Source organism: Castor canadensis, chromosome X (genome assembly GCF_047511655.1).
Source record: "Castor canadensis chromosome X, mCasCan1.hap1v2, whole genome shotgun sequence".
NCBI classification, from domain to species: domain Eukaryota; kingdom Metazoa; phylum Chordata; class Mammalia; order Rodentia; family Castoridae; genus Castor; species Castor canadensis.
In genome coordinates this window covers 5,427,450-5,441,213 of record NC_133405.1, presented here as the reverse complement: position 1 = coordinate 5,441,213, position 13,764 = coordinate 5,427,450, and the positions used below count along the sequence as shown (strand labels likewise).

Below are 13,764 nucleotides of genomic sequence, written 5' to 3'. Positions count from 1 at the left end.
TGCACTCTGTGCTCGAGATAGCTGTCAAAATCTGCAAGTTAAGAGGGCACAGCACAAAAGCTAAGCCCTTTACCCTCCCCCCCATGACAGATTAGTTTTAGACCCCCTCCCTAGGACATCCTACTGCTGTGCACCTGTTGTGTTCCTCTGCCTACATCAGTTGTAGTTTGTGGCAGCAGCAGGATACCCTGCCTCTCCTTCCTCCTGGTCTACATTAGGAAGTGCAGCTGTGCCCAGAAAGGGGTTATTTTTTTCCATGCTCACTGCAGAGAAGAGCAGACAAAAAGGGGCTGTGCAAATCCATTTTGGTCATTTTTGAAAATGCAGCATTCTGTTCTGACCCATTTCTGAACACAAAGTGTCTTTTCTGATTTAGTTGGATGACAATGTTTATCTTTGAAAATAGTTTTTCTCCCTGTTAGGCACAACAATCAGAGGGGAAAAGATCTGGGAGAGAGTAGAGGATGAATGGAGCTATGTAAAGTTTTCATGCAGAATGAGCCACCTTAATTCTTTTCCAGTGGAGGAAAAACAAAGCCAGATACTTGCAAGGCATGGGTATGGGAGGACAGTGGGCTCTTGATGGTTCAGAACTTCTTGGAAGTTTTCCTCCCAGGCTGCCCTTGCCAACTGTGGCATAACCCAGAATCCTAACTGATGCTAGAAACCCTAGACCACACCTGACCTCGCTGACTGGGAGACAGAGGCTGTGGCTCCAGCTGCTCCACACAGTGCACCTTCCATGTTGTGGCCACAGAACTCGAGCTCATAGACACCAACAGTTTGCAACTGATGCCCACTCTTCATGCAGTCCCTTGGAGACCAGGACTGAACTGCATAATTTAGACTGGATTGGAAACCCTGGCACTGGGAGTGCCGTGCTGGTGCCCTGTTAGCCCATGCTGTCTGACTTAGATAGATCCTTTTTGGATACCCAAGCTATTGTAAACTCTGAGTCTGTACAGAGCCATGTGTGCCCATGGGATTGTAGGTCCTGGGATAACCTGGCTGTGATGACACTGCTTCAGGAATTTCAGGTCCATTGTAACTTGTTGGCCAGAGTTGAGTCTCCCTAGGTTGCCAACATCAAAGAAGGAAGCCACTTGAATTTCTAAACAGACCTTTGTAGGGAATGGGATTTGCTTTAACTGGTGATTCCAGGACCCTTTAAAGGCATAAATGAGATCAGCACTGCAACTTGGTCCCAGCTCACTCAGGTCCTACTTTAATAGTTTTGCAATGGAGATGCCTTGGCCAAAGGCCCACACTGTGCATAAAAGCATCCCCACAGCACATCTCCCTGCTGGCCTTAGAGATACCTGCTTTCAGTGTTGCCCTGTGACTTGATTCTGAGGACTTGGATTGGAGGGACCCCACCATTCCCAGAAGTGACAAGACTGGCACATATACTGAAATTGTTTATGCCAACAATATGCTGAGCACCTGCTTTCCTACTGGGAGTCTGGAATTTCAATTCATGCCAGGCAGAACAGTCCATGTGACTACTCCCCAAAAAAACTTGATGAGGCTTTTATGAACTCCACTTGTTGACATCATTCTACACTCATGGTCTCCATTTGTTGGGGAGGAGAATTAAGTGTATCCTCTGTGACCCTTCTGGGGGATGATTCTGGAAACTTGGGTCTGGTTTCCCTGGACTTCCCCACATGCATTTTTTTCCCTCTTGCTGATGGTGCTCAATGTCCTTTTGCTAAAATAAGTTGGGTATGGTTGCATGGTGAGATATGGTGAGTTCTGGGATTTTTCCTAGTGTAATGAGCCATTGAACTTGATTCAGTGGTGTGGAGTTGTGTGATTAGTTACCTTTTGCGAAGTCGTACTTCCTTGCCTTTTTGGTGTATCTTTGTTTTTAGATTTGCTCATCTGTAGTCAATTATGTGGTTGGGGGTTTTAGTCACCTAAAGTCTTTCTCTTGAATCAGTCTCTATGTTCTAGCAGGACTGGTCAGTGGCAGGGTTGATGTGTCATTTCTGACCACTGGCCTGGGGGTATAACCCAGAGATAATAAATTCACCAAGTCAATACCAAACCAGATTTACATGAAGCAAACTATCACTGGCAGCATTGTCTATACAACCAATCACATTATATATGAAGGAGACTACCATTCTTGTACTGTACAGTAGGGGGTTGAAAAGTACAACTTTTTAGTGTAGGAGTTAAAACTCAGGTAGAAAAATAAGGGCTGAGGGAGGGAGGAAATTAAGAAGAAGGAAGGTGGGAAATGGGAAGTGAAGTGTGAGGGCTGCAGGTAAATAAAACATTAGTGTGTGTGGATATAGTTCAATTTATTATGGAGAAGGGTGCTATTGTCAGAGATTGTAAAAGGATAGAACAGAATAATAAAAGGAATATGCCACCAAAATAGTTTGTAAACAAGAGATAGGAAAAGTTAAAAAAAATGAAACGGTAAGGAGAAAAATAGCAATACAAAAAAAATTCTTTTAAAGTGAGTATTTCTTCTTTACTGAGGAGATGAGTGTGTGTCTACTGGGTTCTGTCAGTACGCTAGATACTCAGGTTTTCTTGAGCATTCAAGTTCTGTTGTGTTTATTCATGTGTCCTCTCAAGGCTCTGGATTGACCAGGATAGCCTTGGGGGAGGGGAGGGCCATGGATTATGGCAGCTGATGTGGTGAGGTGGGGCAGTTCCTGGCATGTGAGGTGGCAGATAGGGGTGGGAGCTGGGCTCTCCAAGCACAGTTAAGGGTTGCAAACCACTCTGCCACTTTCAAAGTCTGTGTCCTTCCCTTTCAGTGAATCCCGTGTCTCCTCTGGCTTGTGCATGACGAGATTTTTTTTCCCCTTTGCCAACTAGGCCTCCAGTTTAATGTTTCATTTGGAGAGTGAAGGGCGAATAGCTCCTGTCTCTTTTGTACATGCCTACACTGCTGGGTTGGGTGGTAGGTTAAGGTCTCTAGCTAGATAGCCAGCTCACTTTGGCACTGTGTTAGTCTTGGGATAGAAAACTGGATGTTGAGCTCTAGCCAGCTAATCTGCTTGTTTCCTGCCCATCCTTTGGCTGGGTTTAAGAGTTTCATCCTGTCCCCACCACTGGTCTGGAGCTGGTTGTGGGAGTCTTTAATCAGCTCGCTTAGCCAAAAGATTTCCATGTGATCAGATGTATTGCATGCCCACTGGGCTTGGCTGAATGGTAACAATTTATGGTAAAATTCCCATAGCTTCACCTCCTTCCCCTATGTGTCTGGGACTCAGTCCAGGAACCTCAACCACACTGCTTAGCCAGAAGCTTTCCTGGAAATTAGATGTATTTGCACCTGCAAGCTGAGCTGGCCTATGTGGTGGCCCTAAGGACTGAAACTGGTTTGTCCACCTGGTTGGTGGCCTTCTGCTGTGGGTAGTCGGGCACAGATAATGGTCAGCTTCTGTCTGGTGACCAGAGGAAGGCATGCTAACCTGCCTTAGTTCTCAGTGCAGTTGTTTTCTTCACAGGCAGCCCTCATGAGTGACTCTTGTGGGAAGGAATTCAAGTCCAACAGAAAAAAAAGAAAAGAAAAGAAAACCTGGGCCAGGAGTAGCACAAAATGTAGCAGGTCAAGATCCATGCCTTCACACCCATGGCATATTTTCACTTTTAGAGGTTCAGTTAGAGATTGGATGTCTAACTACTATCTGTCCTTATACTGGTGCCCTCTTTTTTTTAAGCATACTAACTTGCCCACCTCTCCTTGCCACATAGTGGAGGTTTTCTTTCAGATCTGTGGGAGACGTGGGGAAGTGGTGCTTGTCAGCAATCTGCCATCTTGGTGTCTCTGTCTGATAGATCTAATTTTAATTTCCGGAGGAAATACCATACTGTTCTCCATAACGGCTGTCCTAATTACATTCCCATTAATAGTGTATAAGGTTGCTTTTTCTTACCAACATATGTTATTTTTTGTTTTCGTGATAGTAGTCTTCTAATCAGGATAAGATGAAAGCTCATTGTAGTTTTGATTTGCATTTTTCTGATGCCTAATGATTTTCAGTGTTTTTTCCATATATATCTGGCAACTTGTATTTTTCTTTGGAAAAGTATCGATGCGTACAACATGTCTATGTTATAGTCTGGTGGCAGAATTACTTACACTCCAGGAAACCTCAGTTTTTGCTCTTAAGTCTTTTAACTGATTATATGAGGCCCACCCACCTCATGAAAGCTAAACTGCTCTACTTAAAGTCACCTGATCATAAGTTTGATCACATTTACAAAATCCATCTTCAGCAACACCTAAACTCGTGTATTGACCTCACAACAGAGTGCTATAGCCTAACCAATTTCACACATAAAATTCACCATCATACATGCTTTCTCCATATAAAAATGTAACTCAAAATGAATCACAGGCCTAAATGTCAGTAATAATTTTTTTTCTAGTAAAAAGAGAAGAAACATTTTGCTACATTGGGTTACATCTTAGTCAGCTTGACTGCCCTAGAAGATGCCATAAACTTGTGGTTGAAACAAATACTTATTTTCTCACAGTTCTGAAGGCTAGATGCTCCCAGTCAAGGTCTGGCAGAATTGGTTTCTGGTGATAACTTGATTCCTGGTTTGTGGGTGGCTCCTTCTTGCTATATCCTTTCATGACCTTTCTTTAGTGTGTGTACACAGAGGGGAGTGGGGAAGGAGAGAGATAGCTCTGTTGTGTTCCATCTTATTATAAGAATACTAATCCTATCAGATCAAGACCCCAGTCTTGTGCCCTCATTTAACCTTAATTACTTCCATAGAGGATCTATATCCAAATACAGAACACTGGGGGTTTAGGCTTCAACACATAAATATATGAAATGACATAAACATTCAGCCCATACATTCCACGCCAACCCTCCAAATTCATGTCCTTATAACATGCAAAATACATTCATTCCTCCCAACAACCGCAGTAGCCTTCACTCAACTCTAAAGTCATAAATTTCATCAAAATACCATCCAAATGAGGTCTGAGTTTAGCTGAAATTTTGATTTACCTTGAAGCAAAACTCCTCTTCAAATGGGAACCTGTGAAATCAGACAAGTTGTATTCTTCCCAAATACAGTAATGAAGCAAGCATAGGATAGACATTCTTATTTCAAACAGGAAAAATCAGAAGAAAGAAAGGGGTACTGGATCCAAAGAAAGTCTTGGGATCTTTAGGCTCAAGAGTGATTCTCTTTGGTTCAATGTTCTGCCCTCCAGGTCCAGTAGCATGGCAGTATCAGCCCTGTTGTTGTAGCCTCATGTAGTCTCTGATAAGAAGATTCCCAGATTCACTGTGTCCCTCATGTAAGCATCCAAGCAGGCTATAATAAGGGAGGTAATAGAGTTACAAACAGCCACAACAGGCCAGGTATGAGGCAGCAGCAGAGAAAAAGATCTTTTCCTGTTTCCAGGTGTTTTAAAACTTTTGTTAACCTATGGGAGGGGAAAAACCTGGGAGATTCTTGTTCACCAATAATTGATGAGTGGAGAGGGGCATGGATGGCCCCTCCTGGGCTAGGGTGGTGGTGGTTTGAGTTGTCCCATGGCTAGGATGTGAATAATCTGCATATATTTGTAATTGACAAGAAAGTTCAAAGAGAGGAAAATGTACAATCTGAAATACATATTAAGTCATTTATATTTTAAGAGTCTCAACCTTTTTCTATGTTAGCCTGCCTCAATTTCCCCCTGTAGAAAATATCCCCTCCAAAATTCTTTTTGGGGGTTGTTTTGCGGGTTGGTCTATCTTCATTATCTGCTTCGAACCTGACAAGAGACTGTAGACCCTACATAATAGGAATAGTGCCCCCCCACCGCTATCCCAGGTAAAGAAGGTGCCCTCACTTGACCAGAAGGAACAATGGGCTGTGCTCTCACATCCAGGCAACACCAAAGTGACTTTAAAAAGACTATAGTTAAAATATTCTTTCCCTTTTGTTTGGGAAATGGTATGCTTATTATTAATGTAACTCAGAGTACTTTTCCCTTAACTGTTGAATTTGATGCATGCCAGATCCTTCCTTGTGGAGGCCTTATGTCCCAATTCCAGCTCCATGGATATTCCTTTTATATGTGCCCCATCCCAGAACCACAGGGAAGCTGGTATCTGTCCAGAGCAGATGGATGTGGGGTGAAACAATGGGTATAAAGGATAAACTTCTCCCTTTTATGACAATCCTAAGGGTTGGACCAGACCCCAGGGCACTGGAAAGATTCCAATTTCTACCATCTAGAACAATCAACAGTCTTTTAACAGACTACACTCAAAATTACAGCTGTTTCAGATACACCCCTCTCCTACTTGCAAAGATAAACAATATAACCCACTTAGATTAGTCACAGAAAGTCCTTGGAGTATGACACAAAGACCATCTATCTATATTTCGTAGATATAGGTTGGGGCAAATGTCTCAGGGACATACCTGTTAGGTGCCTTTAAGCTCCATCTAGCTTCCAACCCCTCCTAGGTGACACCCAGTTCTACCTCCACGTTTGTACAACAATCGAACTCAGGTAGCTGTAGGAGAAGTCAAGGACCTAAGACAAACTGTGGCTATTAAAATTGGGTACATGGATACAAGTGCTTGGATAAATGGATAAAATGCTGTCCGCACATTAAATAAGAGCGATTGCTATGTTTGTACTACTGGAGACCAGAGTCTCAGGTGGTCCCATTTTCATTAGGATGGTCCTCAGACCCAGATGGAATGTATTGCATGTTGGCTCTGTTTTAGGATGCCAAGGCTTGGGGCAATGAATCCTGCCAGACGCTATCACTACTGTTCCCAGAGGTCAGAGGTCCTACGGGTCAGCCCCTGAGGACTATTAGGCCACCCACCCTAAGCGTCAATTATACCCCATGTCTCACCACCAGACAGGGGAGACTATTGACAAATGTTGGAAACCTGATGGGATGCAGTGAAAGCCGGTCCTTCAACAGCTTCACAAACCAGCCATACTCTCGGTGGGCACAGCCGATGTCTGGTAGTACTGCAGAGGACTTTTACCTGAGACTCTCCCAGGTAACTGGGCAGGCACCTGTGCTTTGGTGCAGTTGGCAATCCCTTTCATCCTAGCTTTTAGATCCCCAACCCATGCCACAACATCTAGAAAAAGGGAGAAGTTTGTATACCAAATAATACAGCCCCTGATGGAACTATTACTAAGGCCCAATAGGGATTAACTTCCGTATCTAACAAGCTAGCTGAAAACTCAGATATAAATGATGCCTTCACTGACTTAATGGAAATTGGTTTGGGAGATGGAAGGGCTGGATGACCTCAATCTTAACCTCCTTGATCGTAGTGACTAGAGTTTTTATTTTAGCAGGATGCTGCATAATTTCTCGTGTCCAAGGACTAATACAGCCGTTAATTGAAACAGTCCTCACCAAATACTCACCCCTGCCTACCAAAATAACTTGTTTCTATTAGAAACGCAGGAACACGAGAGCTAACAGCTCCTAAATGAGTTTGAAGAAAAGAATTTAAATTAAAAGAAGGGAAAATTGTAAGAAAAATTATCTTTTCTATCAAAGAGTTTGTTATCCTCTCAGATTACTTAAAAATTCCTCAGGTCACCATCTTAAGTGACTTGCATGTTTAAAGGGTCCTTGCTTCTTCTTCTGGATTCCTGTACAACTCCATTGCCCGCTAAACTGCATGCCCTAACCCATCCCCCAAGCCTTTTAGCCAATTGGAAAAGACTGTGAACCTTTGACCTGGACAAATCCCAGGTGAGGGGCAGGTACAACTGAGTTAGGGATATAAAGAGGAGCCACTGTCAGCCATTTTGTGCTTGCGTGTTGCTTAGCAGGAATGAGTACATGCTTGCACCCTCTTGATCTAGAGAAATTGCCTTGTCAAGATTTTCTGTCTCTTGTGTGTCTGTTTTCGGCACTGGGGGGTTATCAATTCCAACATGTATTTAGCAAGTAATGAATTTAAGGGGGCCAGCCACTGGAGCCTTACGCCTATAATCCTAGCTACTCAGGAGGCAGAGATCAGGAGAATTGTGGTTTGAAGCCAGCCTAGGCAAATAGTTTGCAAAGCCTTATCTTAAAAAGTCCACCACAAAAAGAACTGTTCAAGGTTTAGGCCCTGAGTTCAAGCCTCAGTACAGCAAAAAACAAAACAAAACCAAAAAACCCAGAAATGAACTTAAGCAAGACATAAATAATGTAAATAAATAGTAAAATTTATTAGGAAAGAAATTTAGCATAACAGATTAGGAGTAGGGAGAGATGAAAAAAAAGAAAGAAACATTTTCTGTCCACCCATGTAGGAAATGGGGGTAAAGGGACTCAGCTACTATCTCTTAGTCTTATACTTTCCAAGCTAGAGGAATACACGTGGTCAAAGATAATGGATTTGGTTGGCTGAGATGGTTGCTAAAACAAGGAGGGGTCATCCTGGCCTATTCAAAACATAGGGACAATAGGCATGCTTTAGAACTTCCCTTTTCTAGACATGATATTCTCCACCCATCCAATAAGCCTAAGAGTTTGTTAACATCTCAAAGAGAGAGAGACAGATACAGATAGCCCTGGAATGTACATAGCCCTATTTTTATAACTTAATATCTAAAAAGAGATGGGAGAGAATGGCCAGCTTCTCTCACTTTTCAGTTTTTAATGTCTGATTCTGCCTTTCTAATATTTATAAAAATAATATAATTTCCTTGTCTCCTCATCTATCACTTATGGCTAATTGTTACATAACATTCAGTAGTCAAAAATCCTAAGAAAAATCAATCATTGAAAGTATTAAGCATAGAGTTAGGAAATCTGATGGCTGAGTGTTATGGCTTGGATGTTGATCAGAAATCAAATTCTAGACTGCTGACTTTAACAGAATGTCTAGAGACATATAGCAGGGCTTTGCTGACCTGCATGCAGCCCCATGAGCCCCCAAATAACAGGCTCAGTCATTGAGAGTTAATGGCACACAGAACCTAGTATTTTAGGATTAATCATTCTTTTTACAGACCCCAATAAAAACTTGAGGTCCCATCATCTCATCGAGAGAGTACATGTTCAGTTTGCTTTTACTTTGTTTGTCTTGGTAAATTTTTGTACCAAGCTGTAGCAGGAAAAATCTCTGATAAAATCTTGATAAAACAAAAGCCCATGTTTAGACATATATCAGTACATTAAATTTTGACCTTAAAGTTTAGCCTCAGAAAATCCTCTAGGCAAACTTTAAACTACAGCCAACTCATTGACACACAGATAAACCTAGAAGCTTTAAGAGCTTAATTTACAAAATCCAGAATTTAGATAATGTTGTTTTTAATAAAATACTACTAGTAACCTTGTACCTTAAAAGAAAACCCAGGAAGAAAAGCAATTCTAAACTCTTTTTATATAACAGTAATCTACAAAAACACATTGGTTAATAAACCTAACTGTGAAAGGGAGTTGAATGCAAATTACACTCAAAACAGAATGAAACAGATCAAGATTATTGTCCATAAATTTTTCTTTAGCCCTAAGGCAGAGGATAGTGAGACCAGGTTGGGATAAAGCTTTAGATAACTTCTGAGACCATTTTTATACATTAACTTTATTTTTTTTTTCATTTTTCTTTTATTATTCATATGTGCATACAAGGCTTGGTTCATTTCTCCCCCCTGCCCCACCCCCTCCCTTACCACCCACTCCGCCCCCCCCCTCAATACCCAGCAGAAACTATTTTGCCCTTATTTCTAATTTTGTTGTAGAGAGAGTATAAGCAATAATAGGAAGGAACAAGGGTTTTTGCTGGTTGAGATAAGGATAGCTATACAGGGCATTGACTCACAATGATTTCCTGTGCGTGGGTGTTACCTTCTAGGTTAATTCTTTTTGATCTAACCTTTTCTCTAGTACCTGTTCCCCTTTTCCTATTGGCCTCAGTTGCTTTAAGGTATCTGCTTTAGTTTCTCTGCGTTAAGGGCAACAAATGCTAGCTAGTTTTTTAGGTGTCTTACCTATCCTCACCCCTCCCTTGTGTGCTCTCGCCTTTATCATGTGCTCATCGTCTAATCCCCTTGTTGTGTTTGCCCTTGATCTAATGTCCACATATGAGGGAGAACATACGATTTTTGGTCTTTTGGGCCAGGCTAACCTCACTCAGAATGATGTTCTCCAATTCCATCCATTTACCAGTGAATGATAACATTTCGTTCTTCTTCATGGCTGCATAAAATTCCATTGTGTATAGATACCATATTTTCTTAATCCATTCGTCAGTGCTGGGGCATCTTGGCTGTTTCCATAACTTGGCTATTGTGAATAGTGCCGCAATAAACATGGATGTGCAGGTGCCTCTGGAGTAACAGTCTTTTGGGTATATCCCCAAGAGTGGTATTGCTGGATCAAATGGTAGATCGATGTCCAGCTTTTTAAGTAGCCTCCAAATTTTTTTCCAGAGTGGTTGTACTAGTCTACATTCCCACCAACAGTGTAAGAGGGTTCCTTTTTCCCCGCATCCTCGCCAACACCTGTTGTTGGTGGTGTTGCTGATGATGGCTATTCTAACAGGGGTGAGGTGGAATCTTAGTGTGGTTTTAATTTGCATTTCCTTTATTGCTAGAGATGGTGAGCATTTTTTCATGTGTTTTCTGGCCATTTGAATTTCTTCTTTTGAGAAAGTTCTGGTTAGTTCATGTGCCCATTTCTTTATTGGTTCATTAGTTTTGGGAGAATTTAGTTTTTTAAGTTCCCTGTATATTCTGGTTATCAGTCCTTTGTCTGATGTATAGTTGGCAAATATTTTCTCCCACTCTGTGGGTGTTCTCTTCAGTTTAGAGACCATTTCTTTTGATGAACAGAAGCTTTTTAGTTTTATGAGGTCCCATTTATCTATGCTATCTCTTAGTTGCTGTGCTGCTGGGGTTTCATTGAGAAAGTTCTTACCTATACCTACTAACTCCAGAGTATTTCCTACTCTTTCTTGTATCAACTTAAGAGTTTGGGGTCTGATATTAAGATCCTTGATCCATTTTGAGTTAATCGTGGTATAGGGTGATATACATGGATCTAGTTTCAGTTTTTTGCAGACTGCTAACCAGTTTTCCCAGCAGTTTTTGTTGAAGAGGCTGCTATTTCTCCATCGTATATTTTTAGCTCCTTTGTCAAAGATAAGTTGCTTATAGTTGTGTGGCTTCATATCTGGATCCTCTATTCTGTTCCACTGGTCTTCATGTCTGTTTTTGTGCCAGTACCATGCTGTTTTTATTGCTACTACTTTGTAATATAGTTTGAAGTCAGGTATTGTGATACCTCCTGCATTGTTCTTTTGACTGAGTATTGCCTTGGCTATTCGTGGCCTCTTGTGTTTCCATATAAATTTAACAGTAGATTTTTCAATCTCTTTAATGAATGTCATTGGAATTTTGATGGGAATTGCATTAAACATATACATTAACTTTATAAAAGCAGTTTAAGAACCATCCTAAAGACTTTTACTTACACATACAGATGTTTTAACCTATGCATGCCAATTTCAGCATACATATGTATATTGGTTGGAGACAGACTAAAAGACATACACAAAATATGCATGATACACAAAGCAAATACATTAATTCAGAGTGCACTCTTAAATCATTCTTTTGCCATTCTTAGTGAAAGAAAGACAATCTTTCTAGCAAAGTATACGCCACCCTTTTAGATTACTTAAAATTCCTCAGGTCGCCATCTTAGGTGACTTGCATTGTTTAAAGGGTTCCTGTTTCTTCTTCCTCACTCTTGTATAGCCGCATTGCCCATGAAAATTGCCTGCCAAATTACGTGCCCTAACCCATCCCCCAAGCCTTTTAGCCAATCGAGAAAGATTGTGAACCTTTGACCTGGACAAATCCCAGGTAAGAGGCAGGTACAACTGCAACAGGGATATAAGGAGAAGCCACCGTTGGTCATTTGTGCTCTGTGTCTACTCAGCTGGAGTGAGTGCGTGCTTGCACCCTTTTGATCAAAAGAAATTGCCTGGTCAAGATTTTCTCTATCTCTTGTGTGTCTGTTTTTGGCACTGGAGGGTCTTTAATTCCAACATTAGTAGCAGATCAGTCAACTAGATTTTTGAGGCAAAATAGTTTACAATAGCTCTTTAACATAAACATCCTAGTTTTTTTGTATACTAGAGGAGCCTTCAGACAAGGCTTATCAGCAGTCTATATTGTTCAAAGTGAAAAGATAAGTAAAAGACCCTGGAATAAAAATAATTCCAGCAGCTGTGTAGAACTGATCACTTACCATTTCTCCTTGTCCAGGGTCAACAAGCCTTGAGGAGCCAGAGCCCAAAGGGCACAGATTAACTGCTATAATCAGCCAGTAGCTTTATGAAATTTCTAGGGCAAAGGAAGTTCTTGCTCAATTTTTGATAGACTAATGCATAAAAAACAATACATATAAAAACTATATTAGAGTACTTCAACCACAGGTTAATTACAACTTTTCCTAAGGGATGACAACACAGGGTCAGCCACTTTTGTCTCCCATCCCTAGGGAATGGCAAGATGGTACTGGCCATTACATAATTTGCTTACACGATTCCAAAGATGGCTACTATGGGGTAAGGCCACCTGAAGAAGGCATGCTGGTTCCATTATGGTGGCAGCATTTCCTTTGACCACATGGTCTCTCTAAACGGGCTTTCAAAAGGAACATCAAGACATGTTATATGCAACTTATAGACCCAAAATAGCAATCTGTTAAAGGAATAAAAGACATTTCCCCCTGAGAGATAGATGTTATTGCTCATAGAAGCTAGTCATGGACATTAAGGCACCTTAAGTATTTTTATCTCTGGTTGTCAGGTTATAAACTTTCCCCATAGAGAGATAAAGGGAAACATAGGGTTTTCCTGGGGTTTGGAACTCCCAGAGATTCTCAGGGCTTCCCCAGTTTGGATGCATATGGAAGTTTTCTAAATCTGGAAATCTCCAAAATTGACTTAGCTATGGGCACCCTTCCTTATGTCTGACTTCTTCCAGGAGTCATGTTTCTGCTCCTGCACGAGTGGTTTTGAGGTAAAATTGCTGGAGTCAGAGTCCAGAGTGCTAAAGGATGCCCAGAGCAAACTGAAGTGGGATCGGCCTTTATCAGGGTCATTTACTTGAACGAGGAGAGGTGCCTGGCAGTGGCAGGGGTAGGGGAACTGCAAGGAGACAGCTAAGGGCGGGGGAAGTGCTGTGCTACCAGCACAGCCTTCATTTGGCTGCCCTGCCTCAGAGGACCGACAGAGGGAGCTGTTTCACCATTGTGGCACAAGAAGACTTTCCCTGAGAGAGAGGGAACTGTGTAGTGAGGCTGCAGGCATCCCACAACCTTTTCTCTGTCCTGGAACAGCTGCCCTTGCCTCCCAGGTCTGGAGGGATGGAGCAAGAGAGAGGAGGAAGAGAGACAGAGAGCAACTCTTTTGGTTCCCCAAGAGAAGCAGTAGGTCCCAGGGGCAAGCTTAGGGCATACATTTGGACCTTGACCCTGGTGTGAGCATTTTCAGGAACACTGAAGGCCATGGAAGCATGGATCTCTCTCTCAGCAAGAGGGGAGGGAGGGGCAGCACAATGCAGCCAGGTGGTGCGGCATGGTCCAGCAGTGCAGCTTGGCCAGGCAGCTTGGACTATGCTCCTGGGGAAAAGCAAGCTGCCCACTGGGAAGTCAGGGCCTCATGCTTACTAGACAGACACTCTACCACTGGAGCCACTCCAACAGCCCTCTGCCCTGATCTTTATTATTTATTTCCATTTACTAATTTTGGATTTGACTTCTTGTTTTTCTAAGACTTTGAGGTACA

The 13,764-nt window shown here is 42.0% G+C and overlaps 1 long non-coding RNA gene across 1 annotated transcript in view; it reads right to left on the bottom strand.

Moving 5' to 3' along the window:
* The window catches only part of LOC141419868 (uncharacterized), a 79,894-nt gene that overhangs the window by 40,153 nt on the left and 25,977 nt on the right, over positions 1 to 13,764 (bottom strand). The window lies entirely within an intron of this gene.